We start from the raw sequence: 22,958 nt of genomic DNA, 5'->3' as shown, positions 1-22,958 counted from the left end.
GATAAAAAGTTTGTTAAAAAAATACCACTTCACCACTACATAAATATTGCTTTTCTAAATTTGAAGGTACCATATTTACCCAAATTCAAAGTGACTTTGAATTTTAGATGACTCCTCCAATAATTATATCTGACTCATGAAAAATTATACATTTGTTATATTTTTCCCTGTATAGAATCTATTTAGCAATCATAGAAAAGTAGGGCCGAAAGGTACCTCTCTAGCTAGCCTAGTCTAACCCCCTGCCTGAGGCAGGATCATCCCTGTCCAAACCAGTCTATACAAATTCATAACCTAACCTCTTAGTAAAACCACTATCAACTCTGACAAAATACATGTCATAGCACCCTAACCTGCCATAGTTAAAGTGAGGGACCACAGTAGCCAGCATCCTGACTACATAAAAAGTTGTCAATATACACTCAACAGATCTCACTACAGAGGGACCTCACAGTATGTACCAATCTGACCATGGGAAAAAATTCTTCCTGACCCCAAATATGGAGATTGATCTGACTCTGAATGGAGGGACATGACTCTTTAGCTAGAAACCAATAACTTTAAGTCCCAACAGGGGCATTGGCACATCTCTGTCAAAATCCCCAGGCTTGGCTGCAGCCAATACCCAGTGCCTCTGAGGAAGGCTTAAATTTAAAATGTAAATTTATATAAATAAATTATAAAGAAGTAGGGTCAGAAGGGATCTCCACAGGTCTCCCTGTATTGGAGGCTTATCTTAAATTCCTACCCTGTAACTCCCCACTACTGTGGTAGGAAAAGCAGCTGTGGTGGGGCTGCTGTCTACATCCCTGCACCTTGCTTCCTCTATGCCTATGCCTTCCTCACTACCATCCCTCCACCCCACCACTTGCTCCCCCAGTGCCTTTCCCCTGCCACCTCTCCCTCTACCATGTTCACCACTGCTGCCTATGACCCTTGCCTATGCCCCCCATCTGTCTCTGTAGGCCTCTTGCATGTCTATGCCTATGTCTGAGCCTCTCCTGCTGCCTGCCCAATGTCTCTTTTTCTGCTGCCTGCTTCCCCCATCCCTGTGCCTGGCCTACTTGCCATGTGCCCCTTCCACCACATGTCTGGAGAAGAGTTTTCCATAGAAAGGTGAGTGAGCAAACCGTTAATCTATAGTGTATCCTAAATTAGGTCTCTCACTGAAGCTCTTCCAGTTCAGTTAAGCATCTGTTCAGTGCTGAGTGTATCCACAGTGTCAGAAATGTAAGTGCTTGAGAAAGAGAGGGATTGAGGGGAGCTGTACTGTTAGAAGTTTAGGCACTTAGGAGGCTAGTAGATTTAGGTATCTTCAGTTAGATAACTTCTGCACACGAGTTTTCTACTTAGGCACTTAAAGAGATAGCAAGGTCTCTGAATTCCTTTGTATAGCTGTCTCCGTACATTACAATTCCTAGGTGCTCTGACACTTACTGGCAGTCTCTTCCCAAGTTAGGTATCCATGCTTTTCCTACAGTGCAGGGGAAGAGTTAAGGAAGGGCTGTTGAAGAGTCAGATGAGCAAGAAACTGGCTAAGCTGGCCAGGCATGAAATGAAAAAAAAAGAAGAAGAAAAAAAAAGAGACTATAGAAATAGGTGCCTGTTTGTGATGAGAAAGGCACCTTCCATTGATCAGGATTGATATGTGTACCATCTTCTCAAGTCAGTTGTGAAAAATGAAAGAAAACCAATAATATAGTTGTTAAAGCAATGAGAGGGCTGTGGAAGACTTATTGTTGATGCTCTGATTTCCCTAGTTTAGATCAGGAAATTCAACCTATATACCAAGATGCTGTCCTATTTATAAAACTGGTTTCATGCTGTCCTTTGTCAGTCTTTTTCTGTTGGTTCAGAAAGAGCAGCAGACTGAGTCCATACAGTAGAGGTTGCTTCTTTTGTACATGGGAGACTCCAGTTATTTTCTATCTCCAACTGTAGCACAACAGATGTTTGACCTTGTTCTCCTATATCTGAGGTGAGTGATTTAAAGACTAGGCTCTGAACTATTCTTGGATTATACATACTCACCTTCCTTGGACTCTGCTGGACCCCCTCTTTGGGAACCATCCTTAAGGCCATTGCTTTGGATTTAGGTTTCAAGCAGCTTGGTAGCTATGAAGAAGTTCAGTACTTAGAGAATTTTTCACAAGCCTACTGGCAGAAAGATAGGTCAGAGTCTTATTTCACTTTACATGCCCAAATGACAGTTATCCAGTTGTGTAACCCCTGTTTTTGGTACTTATGTACAGTTTACAGTACTACTCCACATAGGGCACATCCACACATGCAGGTACATGCACTTACAGCAGCTCAAATAGGAATGGCAGAAATTTGAGCTGGGGATTTTTGCCTCAGCGCATGTGCCCAGACATGCACTTCTGTGTTGGGCAAGTTGTGTCACTTGGGGCAAAATAACCTTGCTCAGCTCCTTCCGGGTCTGCAGCCAGGGGGAGCTAGAGTCTGTGGCCAGCATTTGTGCTTGTCCCAGCAGTATAAAAAGCTGGCCTGGCAAGTAGCTCAGGGTTACTTGCTCCCAGGAGCTTCTGGGGCCTGGCCAAATGGTGACTGACAAAACTGACTGAAGCAACCCTAATAGAGAATTTCCTACATCCTCTACCCACTGCAGCAGTCTGGAAGTGGGGGCTACTGCCTGGCTATGACCTGCTGCCACCTGTGACAGCATGTGGCCCCAAGGCTGCACACCTGCTAGACCCAGATGGGGACTGCATGGTCACAGCAGGGGCATCTGCACCTCTGGGCCACGTGCCAGTGGGTTGTGCCTGCACAGTTGGCATTTGGACGGAACTACTGCCATGTGTGCCACCACCCTGCCATCTGGGCACCTGTTGCCTGGAAGATGTTCTTAGTGTGGTGACCTGCTTTGAACTGTCAAAGCTTGTCCTCCTGCCCCAAGTGGTCAGGAGGTCAGCCACATCCAGCTGGGTCCTGGGCAGTAGCCCTGAGTAGGCTCCTCTGCCTGGGTCCTGACACTTGCCTCACTAGCAGGAATTCTGGTGTTCCCTATTTAAAAACTGCAAAATCTCTGATAGAAAAAATCCTAGATTCACTCTTCAAAATACCCCCAAATCCATGTTCTTTTGCATGGGGCTCATGTGCAACTCCTGGCACTCATGCTACTAGAGGGAAGCCCTGTGTAATGGAGCTGGCTGGCTTTCCCACTGCCTGTCATCATGTGAAGCTCACAAAACTCTGCTGGAAGTGGCAGGGAGCCCTGGTTCCCAGTGGAGTCCCATGAGCTGCACACGGCAGCAGGGAGCAAGGAAGGCAGCCAACTCCATCGTACAGAGATTCCCTTTGGTGATGCATGAGTTCTGGGAGCTGCACATAAGCCCTATATGATAGAGGCAGGCTGGCCTGGCTCTGCTTTTCATTACCACATGCAGCTCCTAGAACTGGCCAGAACCGTGTGCCAACTGGCAGCTGCACCTGCACAAGCCACGAACACTCTGAGGGCCTGCCGCCTGGTGCTGCTGCCACCAATGGTGGCAGGGGCTGTGCACCATAGATGGGGGCCATGTGGGTGGGTCTCTACATCCCCCCACCCTTCCTCACCCTACAAACCCCACATACACCCACATCCTGCCCACACCCCTTCCCAGCCCCCCCATGCAGCTACTCACATACTTCATACCCACTCACAACCCCCCACACACCCACTCATATACCCTTCCTAACCCCCCCATACACCCACTTCATACCCCACTATACACACACACGACCCCCTACAACCACACCACACACTCAAAATACAAGAGTAAGACTATTTTTGAGCTATTATGTAATCACTTCTATATACACTACACAAACACACATCAATCAGGACAAAGATATTTTTAAGAATAAAAATATAGTAGATGTTTGACTTCTAGTATATGATTTGGTTTTTTTCTGGTTCCAAGATGGCACCCCCCCCCCAAAAGGAGTACTTCCGGGGGAAAGGGGAGGGTCTTCCAGTGGCAAAGGCCAGGGGTTAAAGGGCAGGAATTCTGGTCACAAGATGGCAACCGGGGGGTGAGGCACCTGTCAAGCAGTGGGTAGAGCAACAGCTCACCAAAGTTCATTAAGTGGCCCTTCAGCTTAGATAATTGCCCATCCATGGCTTAAAAGGATACCAGACTGGCTAATATGTAACCAGACCAGGTTTCCAGACTAGCTAACCTGTATTTTGAAGGCTGAAAAAAATCACATTAGCATTGTGCTAGGATATTAGGGAGGCTGAAACTCCCTTTGTTTGTGGGAGGCCAAAGCCTGGTTTTCCTATTTCCTAGGAAAGCAGCCTAGCCTACTGTGGAAAAAAACAAAACATGATCAGGCAACCCTTCTCTGGGTACAGTCTTTGCTGGGTACAATTTCATGACTCAGATGTCAGGACAGGCTCTTACAGAGCCATGCACCTGTCTAGCCAGGGTGCATCCCTCTGCATTTTGAGTAGCCATGTGGATGCTTATAGATCCATCCTGTGGATAGAGCAGGATTGCAAACTGTGTGTAAAGTGCCAACCCTTGCAGTTACATGGGTAAGTGTAATTTGTATATGTAAAATGAAAAAGGAGTTTGTCCTTAGGCACCTTTAAGTGACAACTTAGGGCACTGAAGATTCAGGTAAGAATATCAGATAATGTACACATCAGGTAAGTTCTGGTTTAGAGTTGTACACAGAAAAAATGCACTTTACTATACTTAAGATGTATAATATTTCAACTTTAATTTTTAAATCTTCCTACTCATAAATGTAATAAGGTTGTCCAGAATTAGCTCATTTAACAGTTGGCTTAAAAAAAAATTCCCCTAAGAGCTGATGGCATACAATATAAGGCAATGGGAAAACTTTTGTGCCTAACTAATAATGAATTTTGGCATCTGGACTGTTGGCTTAAAAAACTTTCTGTAACAGCTAATGGCATACAATATAATAAGGGAATGGGAAAAATTTTGTGCCCAACTAATAATGAATTTTGGCTTCTGAAGGTAGAAATCACCATACTGAATCAGAACTGTAGCTCATTTAATCTACTATGTTACTTCTAGGGTACAGCTCTAGCTTGAGTGGAAGGTGAAGGAAACTATATATGGAAGCAAGCCAGTTATGATATAATTTGCCTTTTTCTAATTCCTATTATTTCATTTATAGACTGAAAAATGTAAGTTCATTTTCCTTTCAACAATATTAGTTGAACTCTTGTCATTCTAATTTTCTTTTTATCTATATACATCTTCAATTCATTTTGAATCCCGCTAAAACTTTGACTTCAAAGTCCAATATACTTCAAATTCATTATATTTTCTCATAGACAGTATACATACTGTTTCTAAAAATAGTTGCTGGAAATTGGGACATGTATTATACGCCAGAAAGTATGGCAACAGCAGTTTCTCTCACTTAAGCTTCTTCTAGGTGATAGCAAAATTAATTCTCCACATGATCTGGGGGGAGAAGACTCAACTCCCTGGCTGCTCCTACACAGTTATTTTCCCCTTTCATTTTGCCTTGCAAAAGCCAAGTACCTATCTAATTCCAGGATGTACTGTATGCAAGAAAATATGGTCTTTTGTGGCCATAAGTTCTATAGGTTGATTGTGTTTTGTGTCAACATGTTGCAGTTTCAAACTTGCCACTTTTCTATTTCACTGCCCCTTTCCTCAGTACTGTATTATGAGAAACTGGGGATAGAAGGTCCTGATCTATCTTCTTTATAACTTTCATTATTTTGTATTTTTATCATTTTCTCTATTATTCATTGCATCTCTGAGGCATAGTGTCATAGTCCTTTCAATCTCTCTCCTTATCACCCATATCTGAACACCTTTTCTTTCTGCTATATCTTTTTTTTAATATTGGATGACCAGCATTCATACAATATCCTTTCATACAGTACAGGTTAGTAGGTATCATTGATTTTGTATTTTATGTTCATTTTATTCCATTGTACATGATAGTTTGTAAGGAGCATGGAGTGGGGAAGGAGAGAGAGAGAGAGAGAGAGAGAGATGAAGGGAGAGATCGAATAGAGAGAGAGACAGAGAGATATAATGAAGCAAACTGTGTTTGTTAAATACTATATATTAATGGAAACAATATGGCTCAGCTCTGCCTGAGCCTACCACACATAAGAATGAATCAGTTCATTCTCCATGCCTACTTATTCACTCTTCTCTCTGAACAGAGTTCCAACAAGAATACCAGTAATGGTCAAGTGTCAAAACCAGAAGTCTTTTTGAAAGGATTCTCATTTTGCTTACTTCAGATTACAGCTCTATACCGACTGCCAACTGCAAAGCATTGCCAACTGTTAACAACAAAATATCCTGTGCAAATGTAAATATTTGCTCTTGTCTCCTGTTGTTTTCACTGTGTACAGTGGAATTCAGCTGTCTTTTTGCCCCTTTGTGTGTGTTTTCTCTCTCTGAAGCTGTGTACTATCTATGCTAGGATTTTCACTTTTGCTTCTGAAGATAATGAAATCATTTTGGAAGGTACAGCACTGCAATCAAACTCTTTATTCATATACTACCCAGAGTAACATTAGTATTATTTATTACGATAAACTATATAAGTTATAGATTGGTGATGAAATGATTATTAGGTACACTTCTACCAGCCTAATTGTTCAGAAACTGGCCTAAACAAGTAACAGAACAGAAGCTTGGCACACAAAGACTGGCTTAAAAATGGCAGAACCCAGTTTAAGATAGCCCTGGATCAATGTGCACTCAAACTTAATCGAACTAGGTTAGACCAGTGCACTGAACTTCAGCACCAGTTCCCCTATCGATTCAAGTTAGGTTGCTGTCTGCTGAGATCCCAGGCACCTTTGCAGCCCCCATGGAGCCACACTAGCACTCACCTTATGCTCGGCCATTCTGACTGAGCACTCAGCAGGCCCACCCCATGCTCTCCCAGACCCGAGCCAGCACAACCCCTTTCCCCAGTACCACATCCTGTCTCTGGCCAGCTGTCAGCCACAGCCAGGCAGCAGGGAGTGGGGCAGAATGGAAGCTTCTGTGTCCTCTTCACGCACCCCAGGACCTGAGTGCCTGTGTTCCTGGGCCATGCCCCCATACACCATCACGAAGCACCCCGTGATGTACACAAACACCTGTCACTGAGCCAAGAAGAACCCCTGCACTCAGGCACAGCCCCCTGACCAACTCTGGATCTCTCAGACCTGAGCCAGCATGGCCCTTCTCTCCGGCCCTGCCTCCTGCCTCTAGCCACCTGTCAGCTGCAGTTAGGCAGTGGGGGGAGATGGGGATTTGGAAATAGAGACTTCTGCGTCCCCTTCACGTCCTGGGACCTGGGCACCCACATCCCTGAGCCTTGCCCCCACACCCTATCACAAAAAAACCCACAATGTACACAGACACCTGGAACTGAACCAAGAAGACATCACCATGGTCAGGACAAGTCCCGTGACCTGGCCCTGGCTCTCCCAGACCTGAACCAGCACAGCTCCTCTCCCCAGACCCACCTCCTGCCTGTGACCAGCTGTCAGCTGCAGCCAGGCACATAGGGAAGGAGGAAAGGCGTGCTCAGCCATGTCCCACAGCCACTTGGGGTGGCCCAGCTGCTCAGTTGCACTCAGCAGTTTATGGCAGGCTGGAGAACCTACTGGGAGGTGTGCAGGAGTGCCCCTAACCTACTGGCTTCAAGCAGCCTGCATTGCCCACCCCCCGCCGGCCCCCCAGAAAAGGATGGATATGTATTCTGTTTGCTTCCAAACTAATCTACAGAAACCCATGTAAGTTTGATCAATACAGCCTTGGGCTTTTCCAACCTTTGTACTTAGCCCTAGAAAGAGCCAGGGGACCAGGGGTGGAGTTGATTGCTTTGGGGTAGTATATTTTGTTATAGTTCCTTATTTTAATATTTTATTCTGTTTTTATAAGTTATTTTGTCTGTTTTGTAAGCTGTTCTAAGCCTTTTTTGGGCTAATAAAAAAGCTAAACAAATAATAAATTTGTCCCTCACTCAATTCAACATTCCTTATCCACCATGAATGTGAATTTCAAAAGCATGCTTCGAAGAGTGTTCTGCTGATCAGTGAATGTGAATGGCTATTCATGCGGATTTCTTTCTGCCAGTGCTGAAACTCTAAATTTCTTGTGGGTTTTTTTGCCTAAACCTCTAAATCTTATTTTAAAATTGCCTTTCATAGATCATTAAGACAAATGAAAAATACAGAACTGAACAAATACAACATGAATAATAAAAAGCTGTTAGTGAAACTCAAGTTCAAATAGCATTCAGTTTAGCAACAAAATTTCCAGTTCTGCTTCCACTTTGCTCAAAACTCCAACCAGTCTCTGTAGTATTGAAGGTGAGATAGGAACGTACATTGCTACAGCCTGCAGGTACACAGGAAGGCACTTCTGCTGAGTCTAGTGTGCTTGATGTCTCTCAAAGATTTTCCTATAGGAATAGGTTTTAATATAAGTACAGGTTGAGTACTAGTTGATGCCTAGTATAAAAAGAGGATTAAAAATGAGGGTGGCTTAAAAAAAATCAGTGCCACCAGCAAAGTAAAACTGAAACAAGAGCAAAGCACCTGCTGTACAAATAGACAGATCTGTTAGATAATATTACTCTTGATAGTAGAGCATTGATATTATGCTTCACAAATTGCTCAAACTTGCTCATTATCACTGACTTCCTTCACCTTAACCAGAAGACTGTTATGTTAGAAATGGTTCATAACAGCTGTGACTACTTTATTCACTCTAACAAAGCTAGAAAAAAATTCTGAATAAGCTGCTGCAACACTCGGAAAACAATTTGCTACAGAAGAAGATTCAAGTTAGTGGTACTATACTTATATACTTGAGCAACTTTGGGGACAAGTGGCATGAATTCAGAAACAAGTAGGAAATACACAGGACAGATATTACACTGAACTCTGCTTATTAGAATGTGATAGTCTGGTTATCAGTTTGGTTTGGCCATTTAACAGTCTCTAGGGAAATCATTACCTCTAATGCATCTTTAAGCCAGGTGTTGTCACACGTTGAGTGTCTTTAGTTCTTTGGAGGTAAATGTACCCAGTTGAAAAATAAAATAGAAGCTGTCACTGATGTACAACAGAGAAAGTAGTTTTAACTGTTCACCCATATGTTAGTAAATTAAATCTTTGAAAAAACGAAATATGTTGACTAGATTGGCAACCATATTGTGACAAGGTGCTTGTCCCAGGGGTGGCCACAATGCCCCCAGGTGGCCGTTCAGTCCCAACTTGGTCTGCCCTTCTGGAGAACTCTCCCCTTTCTTGCCCACCATGACTTTATGTTATGTTTATATCTGAAGGAGGCTCCAGGGCTTCCCAAGCTAGGCCTCTGCCCCTGGTTTGTGGGCTAACTAAACATCTTGAGGTGCTCACATATGTTTGTTGGGCTTCCAGCCCCAACCCCTTTTTTCTCTTGGCTTATGCCCACTGCACTGGACCTGGCTTCTGGGTCCTGGCCTTTTCCCAGCCCCCCACAACCCTCATCTGCCCTGCTCTGGGCTCCAGGCTTGCTGGCCCCAGCACCTGGCCCTGCTCTGGGCTCGCTGGCTCCTGCACCCTTCCCTGCTCTGGGCTCCAGGTAGGCTAGCCCCCTCACCCTGCCCTGCTCTGGGCTTGCTACTTCCTCAGAGTACCTTGAGCCTTCCCCCAGCAGGGCTCAAGGCAAGTACATGCCCCTAGGGCACTATTGGCACCTCCAAATACCTCCCCTCAGTCCCAACCCAAGCCACCAGTGTGAACTACAAGCAAAAGTTCTGGGGGTTGGACTCGATGATCTATTGAGGTCCCTTCCGACCCTAACATCTATGAATCTATGAAAAGAGAGGCCCCTGGCCTATAACACCAACTCTCCCTTTTAGACAAATGAACAACACAAACAGAAAAAAAACAGTATGCTGTTGCTTTAAACATAGAAAATCATTTCACCCCCAATGGGGTGGGTATGCAAGCACCCAGGGTAGCCCTCCTTGGGTGCCAACATAACTTCTGCTCTGGGTTATGTGCCCCTGTCAGCTCACACAGCCTGGCTAGTAACTCCCAGGCAACACAGCAATCTGACAAGCTCTCCTTGGGAGCTTCATATTGCTAAACAGAGGGGACCCCTCCTCTGCAGCTTACAGGGTCTGTGTTCATGTGGTTCCCTGGCCCCACCCCCTGACTTGGCTTGTTACCTCTGAGTAGCCTCGGAGTAGCCTTTTGCTGCTGGGCCTGTGGGGTTTCTGTGCAAGTCCCCAGGTCCTGTTATTGCCATTGCTGGTGGTTCCAGGGTGAGTGTTTGCTCAGGTCTTTTCCTCCCTTTGTTAGTGTTTGGGCTTGTCTGGTTGGCTGACCCTGGGGTTTGCTCCCCACTCTCAGTTATGGGGTAGAGGCCCCATTACATACATGTATATAGAACTGAAAAGAATGTCCTGGATAGATGAGGTACAGCTGTCTAGTTCTAAGCCTTGACTGGTTGTCATTTACATATAATTTAAGACCTAGTCATAGGTGAGCAATAGGTGTCCTATGTTACATCCAAAGTGCTGTAGAATATTTTTTGAAAACCCATTTTTTTCTATAATAATTACTTTTCTTGGCAGTTTCTCTTTGCAACAAGTTCCTTATACATGGAACTGGCCAGAAATAAAAATGGGTCAGTGTTTCAACAGAAATGTTCTATATAGAGTCTTATACCATATTCTTCACCATAGAATCTGAATGTCTTCCAGTGCTGCATAAAACAATATGACTAACATTTCTCCTATGTGGTTTCTACTCCATCCCTTTTTTCAGTGGAAATGGAGGTGACATTTAAAATGATCTTCTATAATTTTTTATTTATGAAAGTTGGCTCAAAGTTGTGTACCTTCCACTTAGGACAGACATTTGGTGAATTTCAAGGCTTTTTTCTTTTTTTGAGAGAGAGTTTATTTTCCAGTTAGGACTACTCCTAGAAAAATGTTGTATTTCTTTTTTCCACCACAAATCAGGTTCACCTTAGCCATGGATAATTTTATTGTACCATAAAAAAGGAAGAGCGTTAACTCTTGAAAATCAAATAATGAGACCTTGAATTTGACTCAGGATCTTGCAGGGTGCCAAGCCAGTGGGCAAAAGATGGAGATAATAGACTATGTGATCTATGACTGAAAGAATGCCAGGGAAAATGTGGTCCAAGTATGGAGTAATCTGCTAGAAATAGGGGGGAGGAGAGGGCTGACAGATTATCACCATGCTCAGAGATGTCACTGGTGATCTTAATCATTAATTACCTTGGTACCTCCCCCCCCTGAAAAAAAATAGTTTACTGGAAATTGGGAAATTCCTTCTTTACCTCTCAGCTGCAGGCAGTTGAGAGGTAAAGAAGGAAGACAGTAGTGTGGAAGGAAGAGCAGTGACCTGGAAGCACCTTCTCAGGGCTAAAGGAAAATCAGGACTATGAGTGTATCCTGTATATGCTAAGTGGTTTATTGAATGCTGTTTTACGTTGGTGATGGTTCCTGTGAGGCAAGTATGCCAGGGAAATAAAGGGCAGCATGAAGTTTAAAAACTATGGAGCTAAACAATAGCCCCAGACTTGCTACATTTAGATTCATCTATGAAGTAGGACTACGAGACATTTTTCACCATCTAGCTGTAGTTACTAGTGACAGTCTTTATCATTTAACCATACTTCTCATTAATGCTATTTTTGAAGTACTACTCAGCACATCCTTTTATGAAGATGAACAATGCATATTTCCTATTGTTTGAATTAGGCAAACAGACTCTAGTGATGGCTAGCTATGCAGAACCTGTAAAATGTGTTTTGTCTACTTTCACTTGTGAACAATAGCTGGATCAAAAGCCAATCAGCAATCATATATGATTAATGGTTCACTTCATTCACAGTTATAACAATCATAAAATCATAGAAAATTAGGGTTGGAATGGACCTCAGGAGTTCATCTAGTCCAACCCCCTGCTCAAAGCAGGACCATTCTTAACATGATCAGTTAATTGGATCTGATAAACTGACAGATCAGTGCTATTGATAACTTGAGGAAAATTTTATGCTAAAAAACTTATACAATGACAGATTTCTATGCACACATGCTATAAGTATGTGTATATATTAAAAGGAAGCAGCAACTAGAACATTAGGGTTATGCACTGCTTATTACCTATAACAAGATTAATACTTTTCTATTTCATCCCTGAGTTATTTAAAAAGTTAACTGTGTTAGTCTGAAGTTCAGAAGAATGCAGAGCGAGATGGTACCTTATAGACTTATCTGGAAAGGCATGAGCTTACGTAGGCAACAACCTACTTCATAAGACGTTATGAACAGACTTGAAGGGAGCAGGGGTACTAAACAGGAAAGAATAAATCTATTTAAACACAAAGGATCAGGAAAGAGTAATGCAAGCAGAAGGCACTTCTGATAGAGATGAAGGTGGGTAGAAGAGATCAAAAGGGATAAAGAAAGCAGTTAACCTGTTGAGGGACATGGGAGTTATAAAAGGTAGAGCAGGTAATGGGCCATGAATCCAGAGTCTGAGACCATACTTAACTCAATCCAGTCCTTGGATAATATGTTTTCCCCTTCAATTCCATGTTCAAGACAGTTTCTAAATTTTTGTTTAACAGCAGCTGCTTCAAGGTCAGTGATCGAATGTCCAGAGTGGTTAAAGTGTTTTGCCACAGGCTTTTGTACTTTTCTGGAAGAGATGTCAGGTTGGTGTGTATTCATTTAGTGTCAAATTCTGTTTTCCTTCGTACTCTTGAGTGGCTGTTTTCTAGCCATCTCTCTGGATGTTTTTGGCTCCTGCTTTATGCTTTGCACATGTAAGCTTGCAAATGTAGACTATACATTGGCCAAGCACATACATGGCTGTGTATACACCGATCTCTGAAAAGCATGATGCCACATGATGTGCATTACCCCGGCCCCACAGTAGTTCTTTAGAAATTCTGCTACTGCCCCTTGCATATAATAGCATTGTCTAAGATGGTTAGGGGGCAGCAGAAAAATTTCTGCCCCTCCTGGAACAGTGTTCCAGGCCAGAACCCAGGGCCTATTTCTTTCTAAAGAAGAACATCCAACTCGCTGAGCCACACATGCAGTAGCAACCTGGTATTTTCTTCGCCCCATCTCTCTCTCTTTTGGCTATTCAGGGGATCAGCTTCAAAAGGAACACTGAAGAGCATCCTGTAAAATGTCTGACCATCCACAGTGGGTAACACACTACATCTTGGGAAGTGTTTGAAGGAAGAGAAATGTGACATAATCTGGGATTTAGATCTTTCACTCCTGTGAATGCCCTTGCTACTGAATCCTGGAGCTAAAACTAGGGAGGGTCCTTCTCCCTCTAATCTGCTACTCATAGCCACCTACCCTTTTGAGATAGAGACACCAATACACATCCACAGTAGGGCTGTGCAAAACTTCAGATCATGATTTGGATTCAGAGATGAAATCTATGAATCCGAATTGAATTGCTGGAAGCTTTAGGTTTTCTGAATCGATTCGGAGCTTCCGAATCACTTCGGAAAAGTTCAGAGCCGATTCGGTGATTCGGTCATAGAGTATAATGGGGAAATCAATTAAATATATATAACTTTGTTGTTTTTTGTCTGAGTTGGATGAAACTTGCAGGGGTGGTAGCCTCTGCCGAGAGCATGAAGCCTACCAAGCTTCAAGAAGAAGCTTGCTTGTCTGTAGCTTGAGGTGCAGTTCCCCGCAAACCCCTGTACCTATCTCCTTGAAACTTGACAGGCTTCATGGCCTGAGGGGCCACCACCCCTGCAGTTTTCAGCCCACTGCACCTTTGCACACACCGGGTCATCTATGTCACAAGTTTTGCCTGTCAGCAGCTTGAGGTGCAGTTCCCCCCAAAACCCTGCACCAATCTTCTTGAAACTTGACAAGCTTTGTGGCCTCATGAGGGGCTACTACCCCTGCAGTTTTCACCCCCCTGTGGTGTAACACATACACATGACATGAATTTTGCTTTCAGGAATTTGAGGTGCAGTTCCCCCTGAACCCCTGCACCAATCTTCTTGAAATTTGTCAGGCTTCGTGGCCTCAACAGGGGCCACCACCTCTGCAGTTTTCACCCCCCCTGTGGTGTAACACTGACATATAACATCAGTTTTGCTTTCATAGCTTCATAGTTGGTAGGGTCAGAAGGGACTGAGCAGATCATCATCATACTCACTGAGGATGTGAATTGTTCTTTGACGTAGAGTGCCACACTGCTGCCTTTCCTCCATGTTCTATCCCTCCAGTACAGCCTATAGCCCTTGATGTTCATGCGTTCAGTCATGCGTTGGATCCCACCACGTTTTGGTGAGCCCCACTATGTTTGGGTTTGTGTTTGCTAGCAGGAGGGCAAGGTCCTTCTGCTTGTTCCCCATACTATAAGCATTAGTGTATAGGCATTTAAGTCCTCCTGAAGGTGTATGCACTGCCCCTCTAATCCCAGAACTATCCAGGCCCCTGTCTCTTACCTGGGTATTTCTTGTGCTCGTCATCAGTCTTAGCTGGGCTGTTCTTGTGGGCGACACTTAGTTCGGTGTTCCGAGACTCCCTCCAACCTCATCCTCCCCTTTCCCCAATAAGCCTAGTTTAAAGCCCACTGGAGGAGATCAGCCAACCTGAAAGAGAACACATGCTTACCTTTGGGGGAGAGGTGAAGCCCATCCCATCCGAGCATGTCTCTTGTCTTGAAGTATGGGTCATGGTCCAAGAAGCTGAAGCCCGCCTCGAGACACCATTCTTGAAGATGCAAGTTGATCTCTCTGATGCAGGTCTCATGGCATTGTCCACATCCACTCAATGGAAAGACAGATGAGAACACCACCTGTGCCCCTGTCTCCTTCAGCTTGCCCCCCAGAGCATGGTAGTCCTTCATCAGATGATCTGGGCTTCTCCTGGCTGCATCATTAGTGCCCACATGAATTAGTACCATGGGGTAGTAATCAGTGAGCCCAATAATGGCCTGGATCATCTCTATTACATCCTGAATCCTTGCTTTGGGCAGACAGGAGACCTTGTGTGTCAAGGGATCCTGGTGACAGATTTGGGGTGCAGATCCCCCTGAACCCCTGCACCAATCTTCTTGAAACTTGGTAGGCTTTATACTCTTAGTAGGGGCTACCATTCCTGCAAGTTTCATCTAAATCAGACAAAAAAATCCAAAGTTATAGATATTTCACTGATTCCCCATTATACCCTATGGCCAGATCTCCGAGGCAGCTTCGAAGCTTCAGAGCTGCTTCAGCTGGATTGAAGCAGAAACCCAGTCTGGAGCTTCAGATCAGATCATTGGCATCTGAAGTGGCCAGATCTGAAGCCGGATTGAATAGCTGCCTATTCGCACAGGCCTAATCCACAGTGGGTGCACATACGTGGATACATTCAGGCAGTGTTAAGTCTACTGCATGCACTTAACTTATGTGTGCCAATTTACACATCTACATTGCAAGAGAAATAGAATCACTACCTGCATGGAACCAGTAAACTGGGAAGTTTGCTGGGAACAAGAGGAGAAAGGGGAAGAGGAGCCAGGCACCAGATCCTGCTCCTGCAAGGTAAATGAGTTGGGGCTGTCTGAGTTTGGTTTGCTGAGTGTTCATTTGGTGTGCTGTGTGTTTTGGGCATGTGTTTTGAGCAACTGGGAGTGCTGCTAGCCGAGTGATTCTGAGTGATTGCTGCCTGTCTCTGACAAAAACCCTAGCAAGGGGGCAGAACCAGTCCAAGCCCAGAATGGTATAAAAGGAGACCTCCCTGAGTGACCAAGAAGTCAAGGCAGTTTACAAGCAGTTCACAGGTCTGTTTACAGTCCCTCTCTTTTGAAGTGAACCTTTGCAGTAAGCTCTTTAAGAGCAACTAATTACATATATTTAGCACAAGTAGTTGAAATTCAGCAGCAGGATCTGAACCGGGATAGGCAACGTTTTTTGGCTGGAGTGCCAAAATAACCCACAATGCCTACCTTGGAAGACGCCAGAGTGCCAGCATGCCAGAAAAACAAAACAAGGGCAGGTGGTTCATGGCAGGATGCCCTGTTTGTGCCCCTGCCCCTCAGCCCTGCTGCCTCATGACACCCACCCAAAGGCCCTGCCCCCCAGCCCTGCTTATGCCCCTTGCCTCCCACACAAAGCCCTTGCCAACTACCTTTGCTGCCCCTTGCCCCCCACCCAAACCCCCTGCCCTTCAGCTCTGCTGCCCCTTGCCCCCACCCAAACCCCTGCCACCCAGCCCTGCTGCCCCTTGCCCCCCACCCAAAGCACCTGCCCTGCAGCCCTGCTCATGTCCCTTGCCCCCTACCTGCCCTCCAGCCCCCTCATGCCCCTTGCCCCCTCCCCAGCCCAGGCTCCGTGGCTATCAGCAGCTACCTAGAACCTGGGCCAGGTGCAAATAACTGCTGCCTCTCCACCTCAGCCCCACCCCAGCTGCCTCCCAGACCCAGCCCCTGCTTGTGCCCCTGCCCCCCAGTCCTGCTGCCCTTTGCCCCCACCCAAAGCCCCTGCCCCCCAGCCCTGCTGCCCTGTGTCCCGGGAGGCAGCAGATACTGCCCATGCTCCCTGCTGTGCTGCCCTTGCCGCTGCTTCTGCAGAGCAGCATTGGAACCCAATGTGGCAGGGCACAGTGTGGGGAGCGCAGAAAGCTGCCTGCTGCTATAAGCTCCACGCTGCGTGGTCATACTTCCCCTATGTGCATGGGAGCAGTGTGAGCAGCATTCAGGGCTGTGCCCCTTGCTGCTGCCCCCGCCTGCAGGGGAAGTGAGGCCAGGGCAGCGGGGAGTTGGAGCAGGCATCGTTTTGTGCCCCCCACTGTGTTCTGCCACGCCAGGTTCCAATACTGCTCTGCAGAAGCAGTGGCGAGGGCAGCACAGTGGGGACCATTGCTGGTATCTGCTGCCTCCCCAGAGCTTGGACGCAACCAGGGCTGGGGCCGGGGCCGGGGCCAGGAGGCAGCAGGTGTTTTCAGCTGGCCCAGTTCTGGGTAGCTGCTGATAGCCATGGAGCATGGGCTGCTTGAAGCAGGGCTTCTATCCTCCCATCCAGCTGTTGGGAGCAGCTCGGGCTCCGTGGCTAGCAACAGCTGCTAAAAGCCTAGACCAGCTGCAGCTGGGACTCTACAAACAGCTGCTGCCTCCTCGTCCCCAACGTGTGCTGAGGAAAGTGGCCTTGCATGCCTTGCTCGGCATGCATGCCAGGGGTTGCTGACTCCTTATCTATACTTAAGCCCCTTGTTTAACTAGAGTGCAGATCAAGTAGGGAGTTTGTTGGGAAGCTTGCTCAGAAACTCTCTCTCCTTCCTTTACTGTAAGCTTGGTGAGAGGAAGCAGGTTAGCAAGGAAAAGGGAACCTTTTAGGACCTAAGAGCAGTGAACAGGCCAGTTTAAAGGGGAGTTTGCTAGGAAAAGTCTGCTTGGAAAGAAGGGCAGGAAGAGATAGGTGGCAGATTAAGAGATCCAGAGAGATGGCTGGAGGACATTGCAATGCCAGAGCCACTGCCACTGCCAGCTCTTCCTCTACTTGCACCTGTGAGGTGTCTGTCCAGGCAGGACTGCTTACTGTCAACTTCCACCCAGGTCCTGGTTGGGTACTGGAGATTGTGCCTTCCGGGTTCCTTCTAGTGACAGCCAGGTGGGGGAGTGCCTATGACTTGAGCAGTACCTCCTGGTGGCATCCTTCAGGGAACAAGCAAGATTTCCACAGAAGGAGTCGCCAAGGCTCTGTACCATCTTTTGATACAAGGATTTCATCCATTCAATGCTGGAGGAGACCTAGGTCTGCAGAGGAAGTACTGTCAGATGTGGTGCTAGAGAAAGAGGGCATGGACTACCACGAAGATGGAAGCTGAAAGCTTTTGACCTCTAGCAACAAGATGTCTTCATTTCCACCTGCAGCAGTTTGCCTGGAGAACAGATATGGAGCCCTAGCAGCGGACAAGCAAGTTCTGCCAGCAAAATAGGCCAGGCCAGGCCTTCCCAAGGTCAGAAGGGTCAAGACAACTGCCACTAAGAGGAAAATACAGGCCATGGTGGTTGGGGACTTCCTGCTGCAGGGGAACTGAGGCATCCATCTGCTGGCCTGACCTATTGTCTTGGGAGGTCTGCTGCTTGCTCAGAGCCCAGGCCTGAGATGTCACAGAAGGATTACCAAGACACGCCTGACACTTTGACTACTACCTGATGATTCTTATCCATGTGTGCACCAATGATACTGCCAGGGGTGACCCTGAGATGCTGATGGACATGGGGCTCAGGTGGTGTTCTCCTTGATCCTACTTGTCAAGAGGAAGGGTCTGGGCAGGAGTGGACACATCCTGCAGATGGATGTATAGCTGTATGTAAAGGAGTGAGAGAATAAACAACAGCCCTAAGGTGTCTTACATGCCAGGCAGGGGAGGTCAGGAGAAGAAAAGAAGCCTGCAGTAATAGATGGAGAGTAAAAACAAACAACACTCACAGCATGGAGGGCTGGCAGGGCTGCACCTGGAGACCAGAAGGGGAGAGAAACACTCACCACACTTCCGGAGTAGTATCTCACTCTGGATTGGAGGAAGGAGGCTGCTGAGAGGTATTTCCAGCCCTGGAGAGGGGCAGAGGGGGGTCAGTTCCCAGCAGGCCACAGGGAGAGAGCGTCCCAGCAGGCAAGGGTTGTGAAACTTGCCCGAGAAAGGCTGGGGGAGCAACCCTGAGGAGGAGGCAGGCAGAGGTCTGCACACACATAGGTTGATTATCTCTGGAGCAGAATATCAGCTGAGGATCTGGGGAGAGAGAACACACATGGCCTTTGGTAGTCTCTGGAGTGGAGTATCAACTGAGGACCCAGAGGAGCAGCCTGAGGAAACTGCTGTTCCAGGTTAGAGCCTTGCTGCACATGGGAGAGATCCCATTGGGACTGTGAATGTTCACAAGGGATCCGGGCAGGCCTGTGCAGAACAGTGACTGGACTAATCAATTTGTTTGCTGTTGCAATTGGGCTTTGGAGATCCTGACCCCGGGTGAAAGGGGACATAGACTGAGCCTGGCAGAGAGACTGAGAGCAGGCGTGGTTTTTCTTGTTTTTTTTTTCCTTTTCTTTGATATTTTGAGCACAGGCAAAGACCAGCCCTGGAAGGGGAGCACCAAACCAAAGCCAGAGGTCACCCTGGTGGTAGAAGGCTGAACAACAGAATAAAGTGGTAGTACTGTAACCTGGCTGCAGAAAGATTTTGAGTACCATCTGGAGAGGCTAGGCTGGGGTAAAGGGAAGGTTTGGAGCCCCACAGAAGAAAAGAGGTGTAACCCAGGCGGTACTCCAAGATGTACCCCCTCTCCAATTGAAGGGATCAGAGCAGGTACACAAGTGCTGTGGGAGGTGTAGGGACCCTCCTTCCCCTATAGAGCAGAGACAGATCACCAATGGGGACTTAACCATATACCTTTTAATGAGGGAACAGTAGTGGGAACATAACAGGTATAAACCAGAGGGTATAGGGGACACTACAAAGCCCCAAGGGGGCAGGATTCAATAAAGGTTAGGCACTTACAATTGTACACATTCATCCAGTTGACAAAAGACAGGGTTAACAAAATATAAAACATAAACAGCAGAACAAACAATACTGATTGGCAAAATATAAAATGTACAAAATACAAAATGTAAATAACAAGGAATATAGGGCCTAGGTACCTGGAGGGGTGAGGAGGGGAAAAACACAATGACCCCTTTCCCACTGCAACAAGAATTTCTTCCTATCACTTTACTCACCCCAGTTCATCCCAGCATGACTTGAACTTAAAATCTCTCACATAGTAGGTAGAAACTCTACCACACAACCACCAGTGCTGGTACTGCTCCAAGCTGCTAGGGGTTTTGACCTTCCTGGAGCTCCTGCCTCACATCAAGCTTCCTAGTCTCTTGCTGGAGGAGCTGGAAGCAGAGCTAGGAGCCTCTCAGGTCACTGCTCATCTTCTTGCTGGAGCTCGGGAGCCTCTCCTGCTGGCTGCAACCTCTCATAGGGGGATCCTGGAGCCCAGTGGGAGCCTCTCCTGCCAGCTGCATGCTGCGCTGCTGAGGGTGCAACTGCTGCCTGCAGGTCCCACTCCTTCAGGTGCTTCTGGGGCAACAGCTCCCACCCCGCTGGCCCATCTCTTGCCAGCTCTTTGAAACGCTTTCCTCATGTTCCCTTGCTGGTCTTTCCTGAGTCAGCTGAGCTGCCCCTTTTATCCCCCTCCAGGTGACCCAAGGGGCCAATCAGGGGACATGGAGGGTGAGTTTCTGGGGCCTGATTGGCGAGGAAAGGGAATCCCAAGCCCTCCAATCATCTTTTGCACTTTCAAAACCCCTGGGACAAATCATTATCGGCTAGTCCATCACACAGGGATTGAGATTGGGCAGGATCACCACCAGCAGTGCCTCCCGGGAATATAATTTCGAAGTCGTGGCAGGAAAGAAACATAAGACCAACTTCCTGGCAGACCAGGTGGTGATCTGAAGCTGAGGTCCACCCTATCACCGTCTGTGGGAAAATGAACTCAAGGCAGTGGTAGCAAGCCCTACAACCCCTACAGCTGTCACACTGTGGATATGGTATCACCAGCATGGCTTTGGCTTCCTTGGTCATGGGATGTTCCAAGAAGGATTGCTAGGATGAGATGGAACCCACCTGATGGAGAAAGAAGATCATCTTCCCAGACAAGTACACAAAATATCACATTCCCTTTCCTCTTTTTTTTTCCCTAAAGCAGTGAGCATATTAGATAACAGCAGTCCTTTTTACACAACATTGGGATTCCAAGCAGTTAACTTTGTCATGTTGAAAGTTTGATCAGCCCATTCCTAATTTTTGTTTTCCATATCTAAGCCAGTTTCTAATCCATTGCATTACTTTATCTTTCATAGCATGAATATTTAGTTTTCTTAAAATCTCTTGTGAAGGACTTCTTAAAGGTCAAAATAAATTATATGAACCTCTTCTCTCTTATCTACTATGTTAATAGATTAGAAGGGCATAAATATCCTTTACAGAAACCACGTTGGTTTATCCTTCTCATATCAAGTTTATCTAGGTGGTTTATAATTCAATTTTAATTATGGTTGCAACCAATTTACCTAGAAATAAAGTAGGGCATGATAGTCTGTGTAGTTAGGAACTAGCCTATGGTATTTTTATTAAATTTTACATGGTACTTATATTGGAACTGTTTTATTACATACATTTGTGAAGTTTAACTAACTGTGAGGCCTGCAGTCTAAAACCCAAGGCCTGGCCTGACTAGCACATCTATTTACCCCAACACACCACACTGTTGCTGTGCCTGAAGGTTGGAGGAGGCCTATCTAAAGCCTTCATCAGTACCAGAATCTCTGCCCACTTCCTGACACCCACATGGTTGGCTCCTGTCATATGGTCCTACCTTTCCTCTGTATAAATTGAAGGAGAGGGCTAGGAAGAGTCTGGTCCTCATAATTTTTTTTTCCTGACCTCAGACTGTGCCTCTGGTAACTCTGGCTACTTCCTGACCTAGCTCACGTGTCAAGTCTGCTCTCTATTTGTTCTCCTGGTTTCCTAAGATGGCTTATTGTGGACTCTGCTCTCTGCTTGATTCTCTGGTTTTCTGGATTAGATTTCATGTAGCCTTGCTTACCTAGTGATCTCCTGGTTTTCTGAAGAGACTGGTCTCTGGATTTTGCTTTTCCTCTCTGACTCTGGTTGGTATTTTGGTCTGGTAATCCTGATAGCCCCCCAGGACTGACTGTCCATGACCTGTCACTGACAACCTAGAAGTAATAGCAGATGTTTGCTTGTTTTGATTTTCTTGAAGGAGTTTTAGTGACCTTCTTTCTTACTTAAGAGGCAACTTGGTTTTACCTGGGTTTTAGAGGAGTGAATTTATACAATTTGTGAAGTCTGACAGAATGAGTTCTCCATATAGGGCAATAAACTGATTAGGGGGCTGGAGCACATGACTTATGAGGAGAGGCTGAGGGAACTGGGCATATTTAGTTTGGAGAAGAGAAGATGGAGGTGGGGTGGAGGGGTGGGGATTTCATAATAGCCTTCAACTATCTGAAGAGTTGTTCCAAAACGTTCATAAATTTCATAGACATTAGGGCTGGAAGGGACCTCGGAAGATCACCGAGTCCAGCCCCCTGGCCCAGAAGCAGGAAGTCAGCTGGTATCACAGGATCCCAGCACGATAAAGGTTCAATTGACTCTTAAAGGAATCCACTTAAAGGAATTGCACCACCTCTGCCAGCAGTCTGTTCCAGGTTCCAGGTCTTGGGAGCTGGGACCGTAAAGAAGTTCTTCCTTATGTCCAGCCTGAAATTATATTGGAGAAGTTTGTGACCGTTTGACCTTGTCATCGCATGGGGCTCTCTGGTGAACAGGTGTTCCCCCAGATCCTGTTGTACACCCCTTATATACTTATAGGCAGCCACCAGGTTCCCCCTAAGCCTGTGTTTTTCCAAGCTGAAGAGTGCCATAGCTCTCAGCCTTTCATCATAAGGCCCATTTTCCTGTTCTCTGTTTATGTGAGATTCAATCATAGCAGCTTCGTAAGTGTCCAGCAAGGGCCATAAACATTTGGCTATTAAGAATATACAGTTATTATAAGTAACATAAAGTAAAAAGGATGTTAAATATGATACCTCATGTCTTAAGGCAATCTTTAACTATCAGAATTCAGATTTAGACTTAATGTGTGAGTGAGCCTATTCCATCTTTACTGGGTGCTGCTTACACCTATAACTTGAGTATGTGATACCAGCCATTCCTGGAGACAAGACTCTGGACCTAAAGGACCTTGGATATGATGTGGCCTGGCTGGACATTCCTGGACCTTTCCAATGTTCTCTTCAACCTCTACCAAATACTATCTTATATTTTACCACCTTTCCATCTTAGAATTTAAGTTCCTCTTATTGGCTTCAGTTGGGCTAACTTTTCTGTGAAGGAGAAAGATGTTTCAG

General features: G+C 46.0%; 1 long non-coding RNA gene across 1 annotated transcript in view; it reads right to left on the bottom strand.

The window, feature by feature from the left end:
- Positions 1 to 19,411: 19,411 nt before the first annotated feature.
- The window catches only part of LOC109281398 (uncharacterized), a 140,056-nt gene continuing 136,509 nt past the window's right edge, over positions 19,412 to 22,958 (bottom strand). The window contains exon 6 of the long non-coding RNA XR_009459749.1: positions 19,412 to 22,308. This is a non-coding gene — a long non-coding RNA (uncharacterized LOC109281398). The remainder of the gene's footprint in view (positions 22,309 to 22,958) is intronic.

Source organism: Alligator mississippiensis, chromosome 2 (assembly GCF_030867095.1).
Source record: "Alligator mississippiensis isolate rAllMis1 chromosome 2, rAllMis1, whole genome shotgun sequence".
NCBI classification, from domain to species: domain Eukaryota; kingdom Metazoa; phylum Chordata; order Crocodylia; family Alligatoridae; genus Alligator; species Alligator mississippiensis.
This window is presented reverse-complemented; position numbering and strand designations above follow the sequence as displayed.